Consider the following 20,250-nt stretch of genomic DNA (forward strand, 5'->3'; position numbering starts at 1 on the left):
CCCCTGCCTGATGTGAGGTGAGGCCTCTAAGTTTCATGCCTGGCAAATGATTGCAGGTGATAGTAAGGTTGGCCTTTACTGGCAGAGAAAACAAAACATGGCCACAAACTATGCACTCTTTTGTTACCTGTGCTGGCTGACCTGCAGGTCTGGTCGCTGAACATTGTTGCCTTGAAAAATAATGCATCTGTATTCAGTGAGTAAACATAGTCAGCAGAAAAGCTGATAACGTTTTAACTGTGACAGCGTCTTCTCCATTGTTGTTCATTGGCGTCCAGGACAATGATCCAGTATTCTCATAATTTTTAGAACTGAAAAAGAACTTCCAGTCTAGCTGGACTAGACTAGAAAATGTTTGTAAAACGTCTTTTTGGAGATTCCACAAATGTTGTCCCACTTTGCAGAGTCATTACCAGAATACACATCCTGTGCTCTCTAAGATGAGCGCCACATTAAATGAGTGAAAGACCATTGGTGTCTCAGGTTGTGCTGCCAGCTTACCTTGCCTTTGTGCCCTCCATTAACTGAATAGTATGACACTGTTGTAAGATGAGCTGTGTAGAAACTGGTCGCATTTGTAACTACTTCAGTGCTTTAAAATAAAAGCTGAATCCACAATTACATTGATACGGAGACGGAGTAAAGCTAGTACTATCATCCTTATCCTCCAATTTAAAATTTTTTAAAGACCTAGTTATTTTTAATGATCTTATAAATCTTAGTTAAATTTATAAAATATTTATTATTAATAAAAGGTTACCCTTATCTGTATCTGTTTATCGAGGCTTCTTATAAGATTATATATGGGAAAGCATATGGAGAGGGAAAACCCACCCCCACCACCACACTCATAACTTGGACAGCCATTGGTTTAGATCAGTGGTTCTCAAACTGTGATCAGAGGAGCCATAGGTTTCCAAGAGGTACCTCAGAATAGTTTGAAGGAAGGAAGAGCTGAAAGGGACATTTCACTAGTGGATTCCTGTCCCCTCCTCCATTTCCATTTCAACCTGAGCGGTTTTATGTTTCATGTATTAAAGTTCTGCTTAATATTTTATTTGTAAACAATGTTTTTTCACCTGTGTATTATAACATGATTTGTAAATCACTAGTCCGTTAGCAAGTAGTTAAGGAAGCTGAGTGGGATGGCAGACCGTTGTAACAGTGCCACGTATACCATTTTGTTCCAAAGAGAGAAGCTGTTGGTCTTTTTGTACTCAGGCAATATCTCTGATAATCACAGATTTGAATAAATTCCTTTGAAGCTATAACCTGGAATAGAATTTCCAAAGAAAAAGGATATGTTTTTCAAATTGCTCTAGGATAGTATGGTGGTTTAGTTTCTAACTCGTGTCGGACTCTTGGGACCCCATGGACTGGACCCCCTGCCAGGCTCCTCTGTCCATGGAATTCTCCAGGCAAGAATACTGGAGTGGGTTGCTATTTCCTTCCACAGGGGATCTTCCCAACCACGGGATCAAACACAGGTCTTCTGCATTGCAGGCAGATTCTTTACTGACTGAGCTATGACACACATTCATTTTTATATTAAATAGGGTAACATTAACTTATAACAGATTAACCCTAAGATCCCAGTGGTTTTTGTTTTTCATTCTGATAAAATCCAAATGATGTTCCTCTTTAGACATGAAGAAAAAAAAATGGAATTCTCCTTTAATGGAAAGGGTTGGCATGGAAAACAGAAGACCTCAGTTCTAGCCCATGCTCTGTCACTAACTTTCTGAGCTTAAAAAAAATTTCACTCTGGGTCTCAGACTGAATGTAAAATGAGGAATTGAACTAGATGTTTCTTCCACTCTCTAAATATCCATGTATATAGATATTTATGCTCTATTGAAAAGAAAATGCTTAAGGGAAACATTCTCACATTTATGTGGTATATGGGGAATCTGGGAGCTTTGTAAATGTTGCCTTCTTTACATATAAAACACATCCATCCTTCTTTGAGACCAGGGATGGTTTCTCCTCTCAACAAAATTCATTGCCTATGTATAATGAGAGATAGAGGTTGAAATGATTGGCGCCACTACAGAATATATTTTCCATTCTGGTCATGACGTGTAAGGTACTTTCCATGCACACAACTGATACTATAGGCAGTGAGGAGGTGTTTACATGCTTTTCCTGTTTAAAATTAAGCAGCATGGTACAAGCTGCTTTTTAAAAAAAAAAGCCTGACATTCCCAGTTCTCTGCGGGTCAGTCAGATTTTCCACACTGCCCTAGTAGTATTAGTTGCATTCAGTGTTGCGTGTTTATCATTTGCTGAACTGGAAGAATTCCCCCTACACACACCTCTTGTCATCAGTTGCTAGGTTACAGCTTTTTACATGGTCCCAGTCTGGTGATGTTTCTATGGATACCAGTCATTCTTTCCACTATGACATTGCTGTGGTCAGGCTCAGAGTGCAGGGAAGACGTAACCATGATGTCACAGGTGTTTTAGCATATGGCCTTCTCTCTAGATGCATGATAAGCCTTAAGTAATAGATGTCAATTTCATGTTTTCTAATATTATATAAATTAAGGAAGCGAGGTATTAACTGAATTTGGGATATACCTCATCACTTAAGATCTTTATTCCATAATAATTTCACAGGAATAAAACTAACAAAGTTATAAACTGTGCACAGAAGACCTTCTGTTCTCGCTCATGCTCCACACAGTCAGCCTCTTCCCTCCTGAAGGAAGGGCTGCCGACAGAGGATAAACATTAACTTGTCCTCGAAGGTTAGGGGCACTGACCTGTGATGCTCTTTCTCAGACTCAGTTTATCTAAATGATAAAGCCTGAGGTCTATATTTTCTTGCCATTTAATCTCACAATGATGATGTTTGTTTTCCTGCTGGGCTTTAGACAATATGAAGGCAGGGACTGTGTCTTTAACTGATTTTTATCCCAACAATGCTTGGTATAGTGCCACACACATGGCCACAATCCTGAAAAGGTTTATTGATCTAAAGACTGAAAGCATAGGTAATTACCACTTTGACTTCAGATTTCTAGAATAATGTTTTAAGATGGTGAGAATTCCTTCTTACTACAATTTTGAAGGTCAGGCTTAACCCGTTGCTTAGCTTCTACTGTATGACTCTTTGATCTTACACTTGAGGAAACAATTAGGGCCTTAAGAGGATGTGACTCATCTAAGGTCACAGAGCAAGAAAAGCTGTGGTTTATGCACATGTGTGTTATAAAAAGTCTGTAAAACACAGAGTTTAAACTTTGCAGTAAAATTGATTCTCTTTACTTAAGCAGTAGTGTTTCCTTTTATGCAGTCTGTATACAGACAGATCATTGAAGAGGAACTTCAGTGTTTAATAGGAACTCTGCGGAAAGCATACCAGCTTTTATTTAGAGTTGATTCAAAGCCTTGCAGTCTACTTAAATATTTGACTTATTCTTCAAAAACCAGATTGAAGTTGAACATAGCATAGGATTGAGGCCAGTTTTTCAAAATTAACATCTTATTTAAAAACTGGCAGAAATGAATTAAAAAGTCATTCCTTAAAGTGAAAAGAATTTATTTGCCAAGTAGAATCCTTTGGGGAAAAACAAAGTGAATGAAAAATGTGTCTTCTGAAACACAGACTGCCAAAGATGTTAGTAATGGACTCTAACTGCCAGTGGGAGAGACAGACAGATCCCAAGAGCACTGGAAAAAATGACAAAGCAGAAGCTCTCAAGAGATGAATTGTAATTCAGCATGAACCTCCCCTCCTTCCTGGGATCAAAGAATCTGCCCCCTCCTTTCTATACTGCCACATCCTTTGTTGAACTTTAGGCAGTAATCACACCTTTATCTTGCATTTATGCTCTGCCCCTTCATTTTTTCCTTTTACCAGATTACCTTCTTCCATGGAGGTTCTGAATAACTCATTGCCTTCTGGGGACTCCCCTTTGCCAACTAGATAAAGTTGAGGCTCCTTGGCATGGCCTTTGGGCCCTGTACCATCTCGACCTACACGTTTCCAGCTTCATCTCCCATTCCCTCTCTATGCCCTGTGCCTTGACCAGACTAGCGTGTTTCCTGAGAATGCCCTGTGCTTTCCCACCTCACACTCTCCTCCCGTTGCCACCTGTTGGAATTTCCCCAGGCCTTAAGGCTAAACTGAAAAAAAAAAAAAAAAGGCTAAACTGAGTCACTGCTTCCTTCATAAGGCCTTTGCTGTTCGTTCCCCACCTGTTTTAATCTCTCCTCCTACTGACCACCAAGAGCACTTTAGTACGTTTCTTCTGTCACTTATGTTTTGTCGTCTGTTCTGGTTCATTCACGTCCTTGACTCTGTTGAGTCGAGGACTGTGTGCTCAGGGCATCTCCTGCAGGAGGCCGAGCACCTTGATGAAACAGAATGAGTATAAGACGACATTCACAAGTCAAATAGGCATATACTACTTAGTTCTGTGGTTCAAGCATATAGTAAATATAACTCTTACTAAAAATTTCAGTATGATGACCCTCCTCTTTTACAACTCTAATCCAGTGACCTTCTACAGTATTTTTGAATAACCTTTTTGAGATATAGAGCTTCCCGGATAGCTCAGTTGGTAAAGAATTCGCCTGCAGTGCTGGAGACCGTGGTTCGATTCCTGGGTCAGAAAGATTCGCTGGAGAAGGGAGAGGCTGCTCACTCCAGTGTTCTTGGGCTTCCCTAGTGGCTCAATGGTAAAGAATCCACCCAGGTTCTGATTCCTGGGTTAGGAAGATACCGTTCCTGGTGGCTCAGATGGTAAAGTGTCTGCCTGCAATGTGGGAGACTTGGGTTCGATTCCTGGGTCTGGAAGATCCCCTGGAGAAGGAAATGGCACCCCACTCCAGTACTCTTGCCTGGAAAATCCCATGGACGGAGGAGCCTGATAGGCTACAGTCCATGGGGTCGCAAAGAGTCGGACACGACTGAGCAACTTCACTTTCACTTTCACCCACTCCAGTATTCTGGCCTGGAGAATTTCATGGACTGTATTTCCAACTCTCACAAAGAGTTGGATACTACTGAGTGACTTTCACTTTCGTTGAGGTGTAATTTACAGTATAAAATTCACTCATTGTAAGTGTAAAACTTCAGTTATTTTTAGCAGATTTACAGAATTGTACCACCATCACTGTGATCCGGTTTTAGAACATGTCTATACCCCTGCCCCCGCAAAAGTTCTCTCCTGACCTTTTGCAGTTGGTTACCACCCCCACTCCCATTCCCACCCTCAGCCCCAGGCAAACACTAATCTGCTTTTGATCTGTACTGATTACCTTTCCTGGATATTTTGTATAAATAGAATCAGACAGTAGGTAGTTTTTGTGTCTGGCTCTTTAGCATAATGTCTGTGAGGTTCACTAACATTGTAGCACAAATCAGTAGTTAGTTCCTTTTTATTGCTGAATAGTATTCAATTGTATGATTATACTATATTTTGTTTATTGGCTCATCAGTTGATAGATCTTTGTATTGTTTCTAGTTTTCAACTGTTATGAATAGTGCTGCTTTGATCATGAATTTGATTCATGTACAAGTCTTTGTGTGGACATTTGTTTCATTTCTCTTGAGTGGAATTACTATCTGATATATCTCTGTGTAACTTTTTAAGTAACTGCCAAACTGCTTTTCAAAGAGTCATGTATAATTTTATATTCCCACAAGCGGTGCCTGAGAGTTTCAGTTTCAACACAGGAGGACCCCTTCATAATATTTTTTAAAATTGTATGCTCTCACGTGGTAGTAGAGGTTATTTTATCTGCAGGTCGCTAAAAAGAGTATAAATGACACAGAATTAGTGATACTTCTAGAAGGATATATATATTCTCTTATCACAACAGCATTTAATGACATGATGTATTTTGTCTATAGGCAGTGCTTTGTGTGCACTGGAGTAGCAATTCGGTGCCCCCAGGATCACAGTTGAGTGTTACTGGTCCAGATGACTTGTTTAGTAATAAATGTAAGCTATCTTTTTTTAATCCATCTTCGGTAAAATAGAGACCTATTTCATAAAGTTGTTTAGAAACTAAAACATTTGGCTCATAATAGGTACTCAGTTAGTGACAGCTATTACTGCTGGGGATAGTGTGACTTGTAGAGCATAGGCTTTGGAGCCTTATAGGTGAGAATTCTAACTTTCCTGAACCAGGCTAGAGAAATAGCAGCCTCTCCTTTTAATCAAAGTGCCTTTCAATGGAGACTGTAAATTCTTAGAAACACTGCTTCTCATGCTTATTCCTTGCTGACTTCAAAATGCTGTTTTTTGTCTACCCATTTCGTTTGGTCTCATCTTTTTTGGATTGGAACCTTTTCCTCCCTCCTTACCCTCCATTTATCAAAGTCGCTTAGTGAATGCTATTCTTGTATTCTAAAGCTAATTCTCATCCCTGATTGCACGTAAGGATCACCCAGGCAGCTTTTGCACTGAATTCTGATTCTTGGGTCTCACCCCCCCGAGATTTTTATTTAGCTGCTCTGGGATGTGACCTGCGCGTCATGAGTTGTTTTTTTTTTTAAGCAGGTGATTATAATGCGTAACTAAGGATGAGAATTACTATTTCTGATATGAAACTAGGATCGGTAACAGCTGTTCTTGCCTACTTGGGTATCAGCAGCCAGTGTTACAAGTTTCTTAATTCCTTCATCAGTAAAGGCATTAAGCAGAATAGATACCCTGTTAGAATGACACAAAGCCACTGGAGGAACCTCTCAGATAAGCACTTTCTTCCACGTCAGTGTCTGAAAGGTTGTGTAGAATGAAAGCAAAAACTAAGCCATGCTGCAGTTAGGGCGTGTTTCATCCGTCATCACCCCTTCTAGGAGACAACGTGGCATAGTGAGGTGGATTCAGGTTTTGGTACTAGATGAGTCTGGGTTTACTTTGTTTCTGTTGATTACTAGCTGTGTTGACTGAGATTCAAGGTTTGCAACTGCACATTTTTCTCATGTGGACAAAAAATAGGGATTATTAAAAACACAGCTAGAATCATACTATACACCTTACAAGATTGTTAGGATTGTAGACTAGCTCTTATCATACTTCCTGGCTTATTAAAGAGCAGTTGTAAGTGTTGATACAACTCATGCTAAAGACTGTCTTTGACTCGTTTGTATCTCTGGTGCCAATCACAGTGCCCTTAAAGCTCAGAAGTCTATAAAATTTGATGATGATATAGAAAACAAAATTTGGTTTTATAAATCGATCTGTTTTCGCAGGTAAATAATTAAGACAGATGTGGCATTCTAAAATTAGTGCTCAGCAAATAAATGTTGCTACACATTACTTTAATGGCAATATCCCTTCATTTTTACTTAATGTGCTTCATGGTCAGAGTCATGCAGTGTCATATAATGCAGGGACAAACAGCAGCACTTCAGTATTTAGCGGGAGATGGCTTTAACAGTTACAGCATGCGTGAGATGAGCAAGAGAATGGGTATGAGGACTGCTGTGAAGAAGAATCAGGCAAGGAGTTAGTATCAGAAAAATCAGACATGAGGACAGATAGATAAACATAAATCAGAAGATACAGGACAAGTGAAGTTCATCATGTATTTTTTTTCCTAGCTCTGTCTGCAGAAGAACCTAAATTAATCAAACGCTAGTAGTAATGAGTACCCCTAATGCACAGATTTTACTTCCTATACCATTCCCCACTAGAAGGAACCAGGGCTCCTTGGAGAAAAAGAGAAATTCCAAGTCTGGAGTAGGAACTCAACAGGGTAAGCCCGAGAAATCATTTTGTGCTAGAAACAAGAAAGCTTTGCAAAATCTAATGGAATAATTATATGTGTGAAGTGAAGTCACTCAGTCGTGTCCAACTCTTTGTGACTCCGTGGACTGTAGCCCGCCAGGCTCCTCTGTCCATGGGATTCTCCAGGCAAGAATACTGGAGTGGGTTGTTATTTCCTTCTCCAGGGGATCTTCCCAATCCAGGGATTGAACCCGGGTCTCCTGCATTGCAGGCAGACGCTTTATCCTCTGAGCCACCAGGGAAGCCCCAATTATATGTGTACTTCAGTTTAAATCAAACAAGCTAATGGAGTTGTGTCAAAGGACACCAAAGGCAGTTTAAAAGGACCTACACTGGCTGAAGTTGCGATGGAGCATCAGGGAGAATAATGGCTGCAGTTGATTTATTCACATGAATATGTAAAAATCCATGAGTCCTCAGAAAAGAGAAGCTTCCCCCATCCCACAATTGACCATCTTAAAAATTGCTCTAACATCAGCTGCTTACTGTAAATACTGATAGAAGGAAATAATTGACCATTTTTCTAGTAGCAACTGTTTTAAGGTAACTGAATAACTCTAGGTAAAGAGGGTATGCTCTTTTTTTATGTAAGAATGCCAGCTAGTATTTGGAGAAGTAATGGTATAATTAGAGAATCACCATTTCAACTCCTAATAAAATATCTGATTCAGGCAAAAACCATCTACATATAATAAAAATTATTAGGTGAAAGGTAGATGAAGAACTGGAAATATCACCCCACAGATTATTTGGTTATTTCAAGGGGAAAAACACAGCTTTACAACAGAGGTATTGCATTTTTCAAGAATTGTTAGAACAAGACAGAAATAAACCAGGAAGCAAAAAAGAGTATATGACGGAGGTAAGTAAGTGGCCCACAAAGCCTAAACTATTTCTTGTCTGGACCTTTAAGGAAAATTTGCCAACCCTATTTTAGAGGAGCAAGTTAATTGATTTTATAAGGAAGCGATTAAACAAATCCAAACTGATTAACTTTGCCGTATACCTGAAATGAACACAACATTGTAAATCAACTATACCCAAAAATTAAAGATAAAATAAAAAATAGGGACTTCCCTGGTGGTCTAGTGGCTAAGACTCTGTACTCCCAATGCAGGGGGCCCAGGTTTGATCCCTGGTCAGGGAACTAGATCCCATATCCGGCAACTAAAGATTGAAGAACCTGCATGCCCAGCACAGCCAAATAAATAAATACTTTAAAAAAAAAAAAAGTTAAAAAAAACAGCATGAGGAAAAAAAGAAAAAAGATTAAGAGAGACTTGAGGTTTATTCCTAGGTATTTTGTTGTTGTTGTTGTTGCAGTAGTAAATGTTTTCTAAATTTCTCTTTCTGATCTTTTTTTTTTTTACTGTATAGCAATGCAAGAGATTTCTATGTATTAATTTTGTATCCTGTGACTTTACTAAATTCATTGATTAGCTCTAGTAGTTCTCTGGTGGCATCTTTAGAATTTCTGTATACAGTATCATGTCATCTACAAACAGTGACAGCTTTACTTCTTTTCCAATTTGGATTCCTTATACTTCCATACTGTTCTCCAGAGTGACTGCACCGATTACATTCCCACCAACAGTGTAGGAGGGTTCCTGTTCCTGTACATCCTCTCCAGCGTTTATTGTTTGTGAGTTTCTGATGATGACCTTTCTGACCAGTGTAAGGTGATACCTCTGGTACTACCTTGTACGACCTCACTGTAGTTTTGATTTGCATTGATTTGATAATTAGCGATGTTGAGCTTCTTTTCATGTGCTTTTTGGCTGTCTTGTCGTCTTTGGAGAAATGTCTAGTTGGATCTTCTGCTCATTTTTTTATTGGGTTGTTAGGTTTTTAAACTTAGATTTGCATGAGCTGTTTGTATGTTTTGGAGATTAATCCCTTGTCACTCTCTTCACTTGCGAATAATACCCTCCAGGTTCCTTTATGTTGTTGCAAATGGGGAAATTTCATTCTTTTTTATGACTGAGTAGTATTGCTGTGTGCACACGTGCACGTGTGTATCTATCACATCTTCTTTATCCGTTAGTCTTTTGATGGACAGAATGATTCTTGCCAGTACCAGTATCCACAGGGTAGAACAAGCTCCCAAAACGGCTGCCACCAGTGTCTGTCCCCAGTGTGAGCTCCAGTTGCCCCCTGCCTCTTGGGGGACTCCACAAGTTCAGCAGGTGCGTCTGGCTCAGGCTCCTTTCAAATTGCTGCATCTGCCTTGGGTCCTGGAGCAGGTGGGATTCTATGTGCACCCTTTAAGACTGGAACCTCTATTTCCCACAGCCCTCTGGGTCCCCTAAAAGTAAACCCCACTGGCCTTCAAAGCCGAACATCCTGGGGACTCATCTTCCTGGCGCAGGACCCCCAGGCTGGAGAGCCTGATGTGGGGCTCAGACCCCTTGCTCTTGGGGAGAACCTCTGAAACTGTAGTTACTCTCCCGTTTGTGGGTCACCCACTCGATGGTTTGGGTCTTAGCTATATTTCCACTCTGCCCCTCCTACTCACCTTCTTGTGGTTCCTTCTTACCTTTAGCTGTGAAAGGTCTTTTCTGGAAGGTTCAGGTCTTTTTCTCATCAATAGATTTTCTCTGAATAGTTGTGATTTTAGTGTGCTTATAAAAGGAGGTGAGCTCAGGTCTTACTCCTCTGTCATCTTGGAATTCTTCCTGGCCGTTGACAGTTTTTTTCCTAAAGATTTATTTATTTTTGTGACTGCTGCTGTGTGCAGGCTTTCTTTAGTTGCGGTGCGCAGGCTTCTTGTGGTGGCTTCTCTTGTTGCAGAGGACGGGCTCTAGGGCATGTGGGCTCAGTAGGCGTGGAGTCTTCCTGGACCAGGGATTGAACCCATGTTCCCTGCAGTGGCAGGCAGATTCTTAACCACTGGACCAGGGAATCTGCCTGGCCATTGGCAGCTCTTATTTAACTTATTTTTTAATTATTACAAAAACAGTGCATGTAACCTGAAGAAAATTAGAAAATAGAGACAAGTGGAATAATGAAAAAATAAAAACATCACATGTCCACCTTCCAGAGAGCACCATTGTAATAGCTTAATGTAAATCTTTAGGAACCTTTTCCTAGGTATATGTAAATTCATCTATACTTTTTTAAACCAAATCATATGCTGCATGTATTGTTTCGTAACCTCCTTTTAAAATTAATGACCTATGCCTTTTTACTGCAGTAACTTTTCTTTATCTTAACTTCAAGCTCATATTCAGATTTTCCCAATTAATCTCCAAAGATGTTCTTTTACTCTTGGTTTGCAAATCAGGATCCAATCCAGGATCGTGCATTATGTTTGTTCTAATATGTCTGGTCCCTTAAGTGTTATTTATTCTAGTGCAATTCCTCTTTTTCATTGACATGTTGAAGAAACTGGGCCAGTTGTCCTGTAGAGAATTTCAGCCTCTGAATGTGTCTAGTTGCTTCCTCATAATGACATTTAAATCATTCTTCTAATCCCTGGCATATCCTACTAACTGGAGGTTATGTATTGCAGCTTGCTGGATTCAAATCAAACATTTTTTACTAGAAGATGTGCACTTACAATGATAATGTGAGATCCCCTGTTATTCAATTTTGTTGTCTCACTTTTGACATGACATGTAATCTGTGGAGTTTTCAGGCATTGATTTTTTCTTTATTAAATTTTTATTTGTATGGAGTATAGTCAATTAACAATGTTGTGAAGTTTCAGGTGGATAGTAGAGGGACTCAACTATCCATATACATGTATCCATTCTCCCCCAAACTCCCCTCCCATCCAGCCTGCCTCATAACATTGAGCAAAGTTCCTTGTGCTATATAGTAGGACCTTGTTGGTTATCCATTTTGAATATAGCAGTGTGTACATGTCCATCCCAAACTCCCTAACTATCCCTTCCCCCCATCCTTACCTTTGGCAGCCATAAGTTTGTTCTCTAGGTCTGTGAGTCTGTTTCTGTTGTGTAAGTTCGTTTGTATCTTGACTTTTTAGATTCTGTGTAAGGGATGTCATATGTTGTTTCTGCTTCTCGGTCTGCCTTCACTCAGTATGACAGTCTCTAGGTCCATTCGTGTTGCTGCAGATGACATTATTTCATTCTTTCTAATGTCTGTGTAATATTCCATTGTATATATGTACCACATCTTCTTTATTTCTCTGTTGATGGACATTTAGGTTGCTTCCATGTCTTGGCTATTATAAACAGTCAGGCATTGACTTTTGAAAGATTCTGCTTTCCACACCACCAAATACTGGAACACAGTGTCTCATCCTTTGTGGTCACAGCATTTTGACAAAAATAGCATATCACCAACTAAATTTTCAAATGTTTCCTGTGGTTTCCTTTGGCCATATGGTTTTGGTTCATATAACCTAGTGTTCTGATGTTGGAAAATGAACCAATATTACTTTTAGACTAACATAAATTGTATTTTATCTCTAAAAATGAGATTAGGAAGACTTTAAACATAATGAATAAGATTGCCTGACAAACCAAGAATTGTCTTTTAATGAGTACAGGTTTGGGAACATGCAAAATACAATCAAGGCATAAAGTTATGACACTAGAGTTAACTAAACACAGAGGGGATTGAGAGCCGCAGCCTTGTGGTGGATCTCCTTCCCTGGAGTGGGAATGCTGGGCTGGAACAGAAGTTCTGGTTCTGGGCAATTGATCCCTAGAGAGACCACGACATGTGACTCTAGTTGGCATATAAGGACATCCATGAAACTCCCAAACTAGAATTTGGCTTCACATGCTAATTTCTTTGAAAGGACTCAGGGGTCAGCAAACTTTTTATTACTCATCATTGCTGGTGATCAGGAGTCAGCTTGGCTTAACTGAGCCCCATGCTCTAGGTCTTACAAGCCCCAGCATGAGCACACCCCACCCTCCGTACAGAGCAACCATTCCCCAGACTTTTGTGGTGATCGTTCCTTACCTTTGCTTTCTTGTGAGTTTTACTTGGTAAGTGTGAATCCATAAATAATCCTGTTTTGTTTTGCCTGTTTGGGGATTTTCCACCAATGGAATCATACAGCATGAATTATTTTGTGTCTAACTTCTTTTGCTTAACATTTTGCTTTTCTAGTTCATCTGTGTTGATACGTGTATCTTAGGTAATTCACTTGCTTTGGTGTATTGCATTCTGCTGTGTGAATATATAACATACTTATTTTTCTGGTTAATGGTTGGTTGTGGGTTTTAGCTGTTAACAAATAATGCTGTTATAAGCAATCTTGGATATCCGTTCTTGTGGACAGAAACACGTATTCCTATAGGATATACCCATAGGGAATTGCTTGGTACATAAAGCTTTGATGGCTTCTCTGATTATTCTTAAAGATAGATTCCAAGAAGTAAAATTAATGGATCACAAAGTGTAACCATGGAAGATGATTTCAGGACTTTTATGAATTTACCAGCTTTTATTCTAGTTTAATTCTACAGTATAAACTAGCTACACTTTGTTCAGTTAGCAGCAAACTACAGAATCAGGAATACAACCAGTTCCCTGTATTGTGAGCATCAGACTTGTTTTCTCCCTCAAGTTAATCTGGTAATGTATTTTTCCTTTTTCTTCTTTCTGATTTACCCCCCCTCCCCCATTCTCTGCTTCCCCTTTGGTAACCATAAATTTGTTCTCTCTGTGAGTCCATTTCTGTTTTATAAATAAATAAGTTCATTGAACTGTTATTTAGATTCTGCATAGAAGTGATATCATATAATATTTGTCTTTCTCCGGCTTTCTTCACTTAGTATGATGCTCTCTAGGTCCATCTAGAAGTGTACTTCTGTCATGCTTCCTAATACCCACTCATGTGAGTTTATGTAGTAATTATGGCTGATTGGAAGGAAACTTAGAACCGTTGCATCTGATTGTATAGAAATCGTAATTATCCATGACCAAATGTATGAATACATTGATTCGGTATGCTTTTTTTGAGGATTCACTTTCCAGAACTTAAGTTCTGTCAGTTGAATGTTTTAATACATGTGCTTCTATGCTGCTCTTTTTGCTTTAGCAGCTGTGAGATGTGTCTGTTCACTTGCCTGTCTCGTGCCCGTCCTTGAATGCAGCTGTACCCTGATCAGTGCCTAACATCTCACCTTTCCTGTGGCGGGTGCTTAGTAAGTGTGTTGGAATAGTATTGGATCACGACGTTATTTGGAATTACTGCCATTTTGGATTTTTGCTCTTCCTTCATATGTTAGATGTGTTAGTGATTATGATCATTTTAATTTTTATAGCACTTTCTCCTCCATCTGGGATCTCTCAGGTGACAGGTTATTTGGACTGTTTTCGGTTTGGAATAATTATTCTGACATTTAAATGAGCCTCTGTCTGAATGGGCCCTAATTTTCATTTCTATATTTTTAAGCTTCCCTGCTCTGAAGAATTTTTCAGGCTTATTAGACTGTGGTTAGTTAATCATCTCCACCATTCCATCCCAGATAGGCATGGGAGATGACAGAAAAGAAACAGAAACAAGTTTAAATGGAATAGTGCTTAGCCGTGAGATAGCACCTTATACCCGAAAGCTTTAGCAAACATTAACTCATCGATTTTCCAACACATTGGAGAAGTAGGAAATGGGGTTTTATTATGTATTTAATGGCAGAGAAAGTGAGATATGCTTTTGATTTCTTAACTGTTCCTGAGAAGTGGACACTCACTTGGAACAACTTTCTTTGTTTAAAATCATGGACATTTTTTATAGCCAACTTTCCATAATAAATTTCTCTTTTTCTTAATCTGAAGTTTTTGAAAGAGGCTCATCCTCTGACCTTCTGTTTTTCTCAGAAGGAGAACACTGAGTCAACTTTAAAGCTTATGGGTTCCATTTTCATGAAGCCAATACCCTCGGCAGTTTCCAGAAGCAGTAAGCTTCTCTTGCTCTCCTACCATCTTGGAGAAACAAGAAAATAGACCAGATGCCAACTCAGAACACAAAGTAACACCTCATTGTCCCTGGAGGACAGTTTGGCCGTGGGCAGAGTGAGCTCGTCCCTGTGCAGAGTTAGCTGGTCCCTGTGCTGGAAGGCCTGAGGAGACGGAGGCCAGATTGCTCACCTGAGTTGCTTATGTTCATCCAGCTAGGAAAGGAGTCCAGCAGCAGCCGATCCCTGCCCCAGTGCTCTTTGCTTCTTAACCTTTTGTCCATCAAGACACGTTTAATTAGTCCCAAGGACAAGCTCTAGCTCTAAGACCTTTTTTTTTTCCTAGTTGTGAAAATATGTGAACATTTTGAATTTACTATTGAAATTTGTTTGAAGAAATGACATATTAACTTCATTACACTATTAGTAATAAAAAATGTCTTGCAATATATCTCGCAAGTGATCAAGACCAAACAGTATGTTCATAGAATATAGCTTTATATAAGATCTTTTTTTTTTCAAAATAATAAATGGACATTATTAGAAATCTTTCAGTATGTTTGATTTCTTAAAACAAAAAACAAACAAACAAAAGCCCCAGCAGTGTCTGCCTCTCCACTTGTTTATATCCAGGGTAGTCCTTTTTATTTATTTTTTTCTCTGTTGATTTTCTTTTTTAATCTTGATTTTCTTTAAGTCACTTTTGGCCAACTGATTGCCTGTTGTGAGCCAAGCCCTTGGAGAAGTGGCAAGAGGCAAGCCTCCCTTTCCTTGAGGAGCCTATAGTCAAACAGTAATGATTGTTTTGAGGAAATAAACTTGTACTGGGGAAATCACTTAACCTCTCCAGAGTTTGGTTTCCTCATCTAAATAGTGGGTTAATGATACGTGCCTAACAGGTATCATTATGAGGACTTAAGGAAATCATTCACGTGACAGTACCTTGCCTGGTGGAGAGCACGCACTCAGGAACTGTTGATTCAGTTGGCGTCTGGGAAACCAAGCAAAACGCTATCATTAGATAAGTAAATTATGGTATGTAGGCCATTAAAGAATGTGAATCAAAAGACAGACTGAGAGTTGAGAGCTGAGGTTTGTTAGGAAAGACTCTGTGGAGAATGTAGGATCTAAAGAGGCTCAGAACTTAGGTGATGAAGCTGTAGGTATTATCCGGGTAGGGAATGGATTGGCTCTAATTTGGACGAAGGGTTTGGGCTTCACTACTTAAATTTCACCAGTTTTTTATCCCCACGTAGTATCTGTATTGCTTCCCCAGGGACTTCACAGAAAATAATCCTGTACCCAGTGGTAAAACCCTATGGGGCTAATCCTTGTTAGCATTACTGCTATTTCCATGGCAACCATCAGATGATATATAATCTTAGGCAAGATGTGAGATGTATTTTCATCAACAAATGTCCAAATTTACTGGTGGGATGTCCAATGGGAGATTACCTGACCACTTAGCTGCTGTCTCCAAAATCTAAACCCTGCTCTTCCACGTTTCCATGTTTGACATTTAGTAGCAAATATTTTTTTAAAAAATCTTCCTGTGGATTTTTTCCCATAAGGGAATGTAGTTATGCTTGAATTCCATTTGAATAGTTTTTACAAAATGGGCATAACCGATAACATGAATCTGAGGCAGGAGAAAGCTTTTATATCTCATTTATAAATATTTTTTGTGACTATTGATCATTTGTGACTACTGGTAAGTAATTATGTAGAAGGGTAAAATAGACTTGACTCATATTGCATCAATTTTACTCAAATGAAAGATTTAAAATTCTTAATATTTTCCTGCTGAAAACAACTCATCCTGTAATACGGGGGGGTGAAAGAGCAGAGGGCAGGTGGGGAAAGGAATCTCATAGAGTCTTATGTTGTTGCTATGTTTGGTCGCTTAATCATGTCCAGCTCTTTGTGACCTCATGGACTGTAGCACAACAGCCCCCCATCCTTCACTGTCTCCCCAGGGTTTGCTCAGATTCATGTCTGTTGGAGTCGGTGATGCTATCTAATCGTCTCCTCTGCTGCCCCTTCCCCTTTTGCCTTCACTCTTTCCCAGCATCAGGGTCTATTCCAGTGACTCTGCTCTTTGCATCAGGTGGCCAAAGTACTGGCACTTTAGCTTTAGCATCAGTCCTTCCATTGAATATTCAGTGTTAATTTCCTTTACAGTTGACTGGTTTGATCTCCTTATTGTCCAAGGGACTCTCAAGAGTCTTCTCCAGCACCACAATTCAAAAGTATCAATTCTTTGCCACTCAGCCTTCTTTATGGTCCACCTCTCACATCTGTACATGATGACAAGAAAATCTATAGCTTTGACTATATGGACCTTTATTGGCAAAATGCTGTCTCTGCTTTTTTATACACTGTCTAGGTTTGTCATAGCTTTCCTTCCAAGGAGCAAGTGTCTTTTAATTTCATGGCTGCAGTCACTGTCCACAGTGACTTTGGAGCCCAAGAAAATAAAGTCTATTACTGTTTTCACTTTTTCCTCATCTATTTGCCATGAAGTGATGGGACTGGATACCATGATCTTAGTTTTTTGAATGTTAAGTTTTAAGTTAGCTTTTCACTGTCCTCATTGGCCCTCATTGAGAATCTCTTTAGTTCCTCTTCACTTCCTGTCATTAGGATGGTATTATCTGCATATATGAGGTTGTTGATACTTCTCCCGGTAGCCTTGATTCCAGCTTGTAATTCATCCAGCCCAGTGTCTCACATAATGTACTCTGCATAGAAGTTAAATAAGCCAGGTGTACAGCCTTGAGGTACTCCTTTCCCAATTTTAAACCAGTCAGTTGATTCATGTTAGGTTCCAACTGTTGCTTCTTGACCCACATATTGGTTTCTCAGGAGACAATATTCTCATCTCTTTAAGAATATTCTCATCTCTTCAATCTCTTTTTCCACAGTTTGTTGTGATCCACACAGTCAAAGGCTTTAGCATAGTCAATGAAGCAGTAGATGTTTTCCTGGAATTCTCTTCCTTTCTGTATGATCCAGTGAATATTGGCAATTTGATCTCTGGTTCCTCTGCCTTTTCTAAACCCAGCTTGAACATCTGGAAGTTCTGGTTCACATACTGCTGAAGCTTAGCTTAAAGGATTTTAAGCATAACCTTACTAGCATGTGAAACGAGCCCAATTGTATGGTAGTTTGAACATTTTTTGGCATTGCCTTTTTGAGGGATTGGAAAGAAAACTGACCTTTTCCAGTCCTCTGGCCACTGCCGAGTTTTCCAAATTTGCTGACATATTGAATGCAGCACTTTAACAGTGTCATCTTTTAGGATTTTAAATAGCTCATCTGGAATTCCATCACCTCCACTAGCTTTGTTTGTAGTGATGCTTCCTAAGGCTCACTTGACTTCATTCTCCAGGATGTCTGGCTCTAGGTGAGTGAGCATACCATCATGGTTATCCGAGTCATTAAGACTGTTTTTGTATTCTTGTGTATTTTGTATATCTGTGTATTCTTCCCACCTCTTGTTCTCTTCTGCTTCTGTTCAGTCCTTACTGTTTGTCATTTAGCATGTTCATCCTTGTGTGAAATGTTCCCTTGAGGTCTCCAATTTTATTAAAGAGATCTCTAGTCTTTGCCATTCTATTGTTTTCCTCTATTTCTTTGTGCTGTTCATTGAGGAAGGCCTTCTTATCTCTCCTTGCTATTCTCTTTAACTCTGCATTCAGATGTGTATATCTTTCCCCTTCTCCCTTGCCTTTCACTTCTATTCTTTCCTCAGCTATTTATAAAGCCTTCTCAAACAACCATTTTCCCTTCTTGCATTTCTTTTTCTTGGAGATGGTTTTGGTCACTGCCTACTATAGAGTGTTATGAACCTCAGTCCATAGATCTTCAGGCACTCTGTCTACCAGATCTAATCCCTGGAACCTATTTGTCACCTCCACTGTATCTCCCAGAGTTTGCTTGCATTCATGTCCATTGAGATGATGATACTATCTAACCAACTCATCCTCTGCAGCTCCCACAAATCCTCTGCTGCTCCCTTCTCCTTTTGCCTTCAATCTTTCCCAGCATCATGGATGAAGGTGTTAGTTAATGTTAAGGTGGTAGTCATTTTGCTTTATATAAGGATATCAAATCAACATGCTGTTTACCTTAAATTTACACAATGTTACCTGTCAATTAAATTACAATAAAGTTGAAAAACAAGCTATAGATTAAGTGAAGAGATAAATGAGGATTGACAGAAAGTATTTGCACCACATATGACAGAGCAAAGGTTGACAGCTTTGATGTAAGTAAATCAATTTAAAAGAAACTAACGACCAGTCCAATAGAAAAATGAGCAAGAGCTGTGAACAGTTAGTTTGTAGCAGAGGAAGAACACCTGAATTTATACAAGAAAAGATACTCAAGCTTGCTCCTAAGAGGAGAAATGCAAATTAATACTATTTTTCACCTACTGGATTACAAAGGCTAAAAAAAGTTAATCTGACTAACTGTATTTCTGAGGGTGTGAGGAAACTCAGAGAGGATGAGGGGTAGGGCATAAAGTGATGAAACCTGTCTTGAGGATAATTATAGCGACAACTGTATTTAAATTGTAATCATTCCTTGGCTGGGTAGTTCCTTTTCTGGGAATTTCTCAAGCAAGTCAAGGATATACTTTGCACCATTGTTTGTAATGACAAATGAGAAGAAACACCCTACATGGTCACTCAAGAGCACTTTTCCTGGGTACTGTTACAGAGGATCTCCCACACAGATTAGTTCAGTTTGGTTCAGTTGCTCAGTCGTGTCCGACTCTCTGTGACCCCATGAACAGTAGCACGCCAGGCCTCCCTGTCCATCACCAACTCTTGGAATTTACCCAAACTCATGTCCATTGAGTCGGTGATGCCATCCAACCATCTCATCCTCTGTCGTCCCCTTCTCCCGCCTTCAGTCTTTCCCAGCATTAGGGTCTTTTCAAATGAATCAGCTCTTCGCATCAGGTGGCCAAAGTGTTGGAGTTTCAGCTTCAACATCAGTTGTTCCAATGAACACTCTGGACTGATCACCTTTAGGATGGACTGGTTGGATCTCCTTGCAGTCCAAGGGACTCTCAAGACTCTTCTCCAGAACCACAGGTCAAAAGCATCAATTCTTTGGTGCTCAGCTATCTTCACAGTCCAACTCTCACATCCATACATGAACACTGGAAAAACCATAGCCTTGACTAGACAGACCTTTGTTGGCAAAGTAATGTCTGTACTTTTTAATATGCTGTCTAGGTTGGTCATAACTTTCCTGCCAAGGAGTAAGCGCCTTTTAATTTCATGGCTGCAATCACCATCTGCAGTGATTTTGGAGCCCCCAAAATAAAGTCTGACACTGTTTCCCCATCTCTTTCCCATGAAGTGATGGGACCAGATGCCATGATCTTAGTTTTCTGAATGTTGAGCTTTGAGCCAACTTTTTCACTCTCCTCTTTCACTTTCATCAAGAGGCTTTTTAATTAGTTCCTCTTCACTTTCTGCCATAAGGGTGGTGTCATCTGCATATCTGAGGTTATTGATATTTCTCCTGGCAATCTTGATCCCAGCTTGTGTTTCTTCCAGCCCAGCGTTTCTCATGATGTACTCTGCATATGTTAAATAAGCAGGGTG

The 20,250-nt window shown here is 39.6% G+C and overlaps 1 protein-coding gene and 1 non-coding gene across 4 annotated transcripts in view; both read left to right on the top strand.

The window, feature by feature from the left end:
* Positions 1-20,250, top strand: part of LOC120871145 (BICD family-like cargo adapter 1) — an 82,115-nt gene that overhangs the window by 13,926 nt on the left and 47,939 nt on the right. The window lies entirely within an intron of this gene.
* TRNAG-CCC lies at positions 8,823-8,895 on the top strand. Its single transcript has one exon. It is a non-coding gene; the product is annotated as a tRNA-Gly (tRNA).

This window comes from Oryx dammah, unplaced genomic scaffold (genome assembly GCF_014754425.2).
Source record: "Oryx dammah isolate SB20612 unplaced genomic scaffold, SCBI_Odam_1.1 HiC_scaffold_12, whole genome shotgun sequence".
In the NCBI taxonomy this organism is placed as follows: Eukaryota; Metazoa; Chordata; class Mammalia; order Artiodactyla; family Bovidae; genus Oryx; species Oryx dammah.